Genomic DNA, 6,698 nt, shown 5'->3' on the forward strand with positions numbered 1-6,698 from the left:
ATAACTTGTGCATCTGGGACTGTCTATTTCTTTCCTATTAATCCATTTTAGACTTTATAAGTCAGCTGAGCATTCAGCTTTTGAAAAATGATTCTGGAAAATTATTTTGCATAAGTACTAGTAAATACTGGCTTGTGTTCCTGGCAGGGGATGAAAATATTCCATTTAGTCTCTGGTGGCCCCATGAGCAGAAATAGTGGCTGGAGAATTGCCTGGGTTTGGACAGCAGCAAAGCATGTGCTTGCTGGTCAGTTGTCCATTTTGAGTTTCTTTCCATTTAATATAGATGATTTATTTTAAAATTTCATGAAGGAGAATCAGGCAAATGTGAGAAATACACATATACCTCTCAGTAACCAGAATGACTTACAGTGGGGAATTTATTAGCTTTCTTCTTTGTGTTCATGTGTGCGGTCAACTCGAAGATTCCAATGATGCCATTACATTTATATTTGTAGACTCTAAGTATGACCAAGCTGCTAATCTTTTTATGAATTGTAAGCAATGGAATATTTTGCAGCTATAAGGAGACACAGCTCCTGGCAACTTCAGCCTGTTTAATTCTAACATTGGTCATTCCTCTGTGCTGAAGGAATGGAAATTATGGCTCCTTAGAAAATGCCTGACTTTTTATGAACCCGAGAGATACTCAAATCTTTATAATTTGGCCAGGCACTGATGTTTAGAGAGAGGGTGGTGGGTTATTAGATTAGCTGTGGTTGCTACTGTTTGTGGATGTGACTTTAGATCGGGTCTGTATCAATATGGTAAATAGAAAATTAATAGAATTAGTCAAATAATTAAAGCGAAAGCAAAATTTGCAATCACATATTTTGTGGCTAAGATCTATTTTAAGTTTCAAAATTTGAAAAAAATCTCTGCATCTTTCCTTTTTTTTTTTGTTAGTACAAACCTGAACTAATTTAATTATTTGATCTTTGAAAAAAATTAATTTATTTCTTGTAGTTGGTCCCTTGACTAGTCTAAATTATTTTATCTCCTGTCCTTCTGTAACATTAGCTAATTTTTCTTGCTTCTTAAAAATCTGTCTGAGAAACTATGAAAACTATATATGGATGACTAAAGTTGTACTGGAATTGCATGGGGGTACAGGTAGAGAAGTTAGTATTTTCAGCATCATGAACATAATCCTTATTTGAAATGTAGAAAAAACAAACTAGGAATGTTTGGTTTTGGAAAATGAATGCTCTATTTGGACTGTGCCAGGCCTGGCAAATGATAGGAACCGGTTCTGGATTCATTAAAGGGAGATCTCAGGAGGCCTCTAGAGCTGGTGGACCAGGAAGGGCTTGATCCCAGGGTGGACTTAGAGGCGATGGCTGTGACAGAGCTTGGGACCGGGTACTCAGGACAAGTCTGAGTTATTTCCTGAAACCACATGCCTTTTAGCCTTAAAGTCCGAGTAGCCAGGCAAATACCAAAGGATCAATATATTTTTCAGGTTGGGATTAGTGACTAGAAGTCTCATTTGCCAGTCAAGGAGAATTAAAATTCAAAAAAGAGGGACTGGGAACAGAATATTAGAGTCTTGGGGAATGGTTTTGGACTTAGTCTGAATCAAGGCAAGGAGGCTGGGCCCCAGATGAGGCAAGAGTTTGAAATCAGAGTCTTGCTGTGGGTTGAATCGTGTCCTCAGAAATATATTGTAGTCCCAAACCCCAGTACCTGTGAAATATTACCTTATTTGGAAATAGGGTCTTTGTGATATAATCAAGTTAAGATGAAGACACTAGTGAGGGTCTGCCATGCAAAGACAGGACACACAGGGAGAATGCCATGAGGACAGAGGTGGAGATTGGGATGATGCCACTGCAAGCCAAAGGATGCCACGGGTCCACAGGCACAACCAGATGCTAGAAAGAGGTAAGGAAGGAGTCTACCCTGAGTCTCAAAGGGAGCAAGACCTCACTAACACCTTAACTGTGGACTTTCAGCCTTCAGAACTATGAGACAATAAATGCCTCTCGTTTAAGCCACTCAGTTTGTGTTACTTTGATATGGCAGCCCTAGGAAACTAAGGCAAGTCTCCATTGTGGTAGGCTTAAGCCATGAGTAGACCTAGTTCCCAGCCCCTGACAGAAATGAAACATAGGAAAAAGGGTGAGGAACAAGGCAGTTCTTATCCATGTTAATTGATCACAAACCTGAGAGTTGACTGATTTTTCCTCTGTCCATGTAGTGATTTTCTTGGGTGAGCAAAGCACTCCGGCCCTCAAAGTATGAATAAGCGGCAGCATGGTGTAAAAACCAATTGTAAATGTCAGCTCTATTTCTCCCTTATTACATTCTTACCCTCATCACCTTATTTATCCATATCGTAAAGCAGAGAGGCAGAGAGGTCAATATTTGAGTGCAGAAGCACAATAGGGCATTCTTAGAAATCAACCCCAAGGCTTCAGGGCATCCTCATGGCTCCAGAGAGATCTATGGAATCCATGCTTGATTGTCTGCATTGTGGAGGTGAATGCAGGAATGGAGGATGACCGGGCACCATGTGGTTAGAAGTGATAGGGAAGGCGGTAAATGGAAAAGCATTCAAACAGGGTATTTTTCCTTAAATGTGACTCTGCTGCCCATGCCTCCTCCTAAGCCCACCCCTGCAGGTTGACATCTGTCCAATCACCAGTATCCTGATACAGATGTGCTGGGAGGACTCTGGAACCAGGACCATCTCTCAGTTGTTTTTTTTTTTTAAATAAAAAAAAATTGTATTTACTTAGAAGCATTCAGAATGTCAATAAAACAGCTGCAAGTTTTTTTTTTTTTGCAATTACAGAGTAGTATTCGGTTAATAGAACAACAACTATTTCATACAAGCTGCATCAGAGACACCTGAAGATGAGAAAACTACCATCCCCATATATAACTAATTTGTGCTGTGCACCAACAAGAACCTGCTTTAAATTTCCATGCCAATTTGCAACCCCCATACTGTACCAGGCAAGGTTAGTGGCTCTTGAAAACACCACCAGGACAGGGCTATCTAAAGACACATTCGGTAGTGTGTTAACTATACAAAAAAAGACACTGTGCAGTTTAAAAACAAATCTTACATAACCTTACATTTCAATTTTTTTCTTTAAAAGGAGTGAGTTGTGTACTGGGGGGTTAAATGCCTTAGAGGCACGAAAAAAAAAATAGAACCAACTTATTCATCATCATCATCTTCTTCACCTTCGTCCTCCTCTTCCTTCTTTTTCTTGCTCTTTTCTGCCTTGACAGCTTCTTTTTTCGCCGCATGGGGCCTGCCTTTGGCTCGGTAAGCAGCAATATCCTTTTCGTGTTTCTCCTTCAGCCTCGCCGCCTTCTTCTCCTAAGGCTGCTTGCCACCCGCAGCAGTGTCACTCCACATCTCTCCCAGCTTCTTTACGACATCCCCGATGGACAGGCCGGGGTGCTCTCCTTTGATTTTGGGGCGATACGCAGATCAGAACAAGAAGAAGGCCGAGGGAGGCCTCTTGGGAGCGTTGGCATCCTTGAACTTCTTTTTTGTTTGCCCTTTGGGAGGGATATAGGTTTTCATTTCTCTTTCGTAACGGGCCTTGTCGGCCTTTGCCATGTCTTCAAATTTTACCTTCTCTTTTGCAGACATGGTCTTCCACCTCTCTGAGCACTTCTTAGACAACTCTCAGAAGTTGACGGAAGCATCCGGGTGCTTCTTCTTGTGCTCCTCCTGGCGAGTTTGCACAAAGAATGCGTATGATGACAGTTTGCCTCTCGGCTTCTTGGGATCTCCTTTGCCCATGTTCGGTTATTTTTCCTCCGCTTGGCACCGAGTCGCCCAGTGCCCGTCCGGCTCTCGCCTGCCCCGGCCCTGTCTCTATGGAGCTCAATGTACTGCAATGGTTGTCCATCTCTCAGTTTTTAAACTGGCATCCGTACAGGTCAGGGCTGCAGGAAGTCCTCTTGTGTTAACCCCTCCCAGAGGCTTTTATCTTGGGGCTGTGCTGATCAGAGCATCGGAGCTGGCCCTGAATGAGCCAGGGGCTGATGTAGCCACCTGCCCCACCATCCCAAGGGGCTGGGCCTGTCTTGTGTCCTGGAGCGGTTTCCTGGGCTTCTTCTTCCTAGAGTCCCGGGGTTGCTGCCTGCTTGCTTCTCCTTTCCAAACTGCCACCACTAACTTTTCCTTCTGGACTTCTTGTTTCCCCAGACTGGTTGCAAAAAGGACTGGAAACACCTGGCTCCCTCCTTTTTTTGCTGTTTCCTATGTTTCCTCCAAGTCTAACCCCCAACCCCACATGCAGGAAGTTTCTTTTTCTCTATTTTTTTTCCCCCTACTAACCAACACAGGGGAAACAGAGAAGGGTACAGAGATTAAAATCATGAACAAAATAACAGAAACTCACAAAAGCCTCTAGGAACAAAAATTATTATTTCTTTTGGTCCCTTCCCATTTCAGTTCACTGTGACTGTAGTTCCTGACTTTGTAGACAGTTCTATAACCTGGCTTGTACCAATTATTGTCCTTTTATCCTTGGGAAAGGGGCTTATTAATTCTCCCCATGCTTTTTTGTTTTTAATGAAGGAAAGACCAAGTGATATAATCTTAATAATTTGTTTCACTAAATGTTGCAGACTCATTAACACAATTACTACTGAGTGGAAACCCAGTGTTAAAAAATAATAAGCTTTTCAAAGCACCAGGACCCTATATAACTTCATGGTGGACACCAGAGAATGCCCTTTCTTTTAAAGGAAATAAAGGTCGTGTGTTAAGAACACGGACTGACAAAAAGACAAGAAATATTGCATGATTCTACTTATATGAGGTACCAAAATGGTTAAATTAATATGGGCAGAAAGTAGAACAGTGGTTACCCAGGACTAAGGAGAAGGAGGAGATGGGAGTTACTGTTTAATGAGTACAGACTTTCTGTTTGGGAAGATGAAGAGGTTCTGCAGATGGATGGTGGTGATGGTTGCACAATCATGTATATTAACTTGATGTCACTGAACTGTACACCTCAAAGTGGTTAAAATAGTAAATTTGATGTTATGTGTATTCTACCACACATGCGCACACAGAATGTGGAATGCACAGCAATGAATAGTAAAAGTAAAACGCAGAAGAGTGTAAGGTTCAAGGAAGCAGCTCCCGTGTTGTGACTGTCATTTTTTCTCACGGAGGTCATCTCAAAAACAGATGACTCCAAAGTAATGTGGCTTGGTGAAAGTGATATTCCACAGACCTTTTAGCAAGAGTTCTGGAGCTGCAAATCTGCACTATGAAATCTGTGGGCTTCTCATATTAAAAGGAAAAAAGGTAACATAATACCACTTGCCAAATGATGTAAAACGAACATTCTTGTTTTCTCTGGTTTCTCACAGCTAGTAAAAAAAAAAAAGCTGCTTTATTTGTAATGCAAATACAAGACAACAGATAGTATTCTTGAGTCTCTTTTGAAATTTCCTTTTGAAACCAGCATCTTCCTGTAGAGATTTATTAAATTCTTGGAACCTGCCAAGCAGCTACTTTTCATATAATAGAATTTGTCTCAATGAAGATTCTTAAATACTTGGGCTTTAAGAATGATCTGTGGAAAAAAATGAATATACTTTCTGGTATTAACATTGAAGTCAATGTCACATGAGAGTACTTTCTGAGAATATTCACATTGTAATATCATCCTGAAATTTTTCATTAAGAAAAAGTCATTCTTCATATACCTACAGCAATTAGTTGTTAAACACTACAATAAGCCATTCCAATCCTATTTAAATAAGCTTTGAAAATACCAACCTAATGTTAACTAATTCTGGAAAGAGTTCCCCAGGATTTCAAAGAACGTACAAGCTCTTTAGAATCATGACTGAAAGAGGGCTTTAGAGTCAGACAAAGTGGGTGTTTAACCTTATGCTATAACTTATTAGCTTATATGACCTTAGACAAGTCATTTAATTTCCCTGAGCCTTATATTTCTAATCCATATAATGGGACTGATGAGAATTCGTTTCCAATACCTTAGAAAGATAATTATGTGAGACAACAACAAGAGACTTCCAAGAAGTAGAAAGGGCTGGGAGTCTATCATTTCTTCCTTTGGGCTTTTCATTTATGTTTCATTTTCTCTGTCATATATCACATTTCCTACGAGGCCTTGCATGTTTAAATATTGGTTTTTTGAAAATCACTTTGATAATGTATACAAAATGTTTAATACAGTTCTTGGCACATACATGGGCACTAGTAATGGTAGACTGATTCATTCATAGCTAACTTACCCATTCATTCATTCATTCATCCACTTATTCATTCATTAAAACAAATATTTATTGAAAATCTCATCAAGGCTGGGGCTTTTCTAGTAGCTATAAAAGAGATAGACAAGGGTTCTGTCCTTGTGAAGGTCACATTCTAGCCATGGGAGAGAGATAGAAAAAAACATACAAAATTCAGCAAGTTTTCAGTACCTGAAAACAAATAATCACGGTAGTGGGTTAGAGAATGATGCAGATAGAGGTGAGGTTTGACCTCCAGTGGATTTTAAGTGTGTTTAGAGAATTTCTTTCTGAAAATGTGACATTTGAGTAGACACAAGAACAATGAGAAGTCAGGCATGTGAAGCTATTGGAGAATGGTGTCCAGGTACTTGAAAATCCAGAATTTGGGGAAGCCTTTTATGCATTAAAGCTGTGGCAACTTCTGCACACTGCTTCTTTAGGCTCAAGGGTCC

At 40.3% G+C, this 6,698-nt stretch overlaps 1 pseudogene; it reads right to left on the reverse strand.

The window, feature by feature from the left end:
* Window positions 1-3,169: 3,169 nt before the first annotated feature.
* On the reverse strand, window positions 3,170-3,766 carry LOC103257632 (annotated as a pseudogene).
* Window positions 3,767-6,698: the final 2,932 nt, after the last annotated feature.

The sequence above is a fragment of the Carlito syrichta genome, unplaced genomic scaffold (genome assembly GCF_000164805.1).
Source record: "Carlito syrichta isolate Samal-C Ts95f unplaced genomic scaffold, Tarsius_syrichta-2.0.1 Scaffold301822, whole genome shotgun sequence".
Taxonomy (NCBI): domain Eukaryota; kingdom Metazoa; phylum Chordata; class Mammalia; order Primates; family Tarsiidae; genus Carlito; species Carlito syrichta.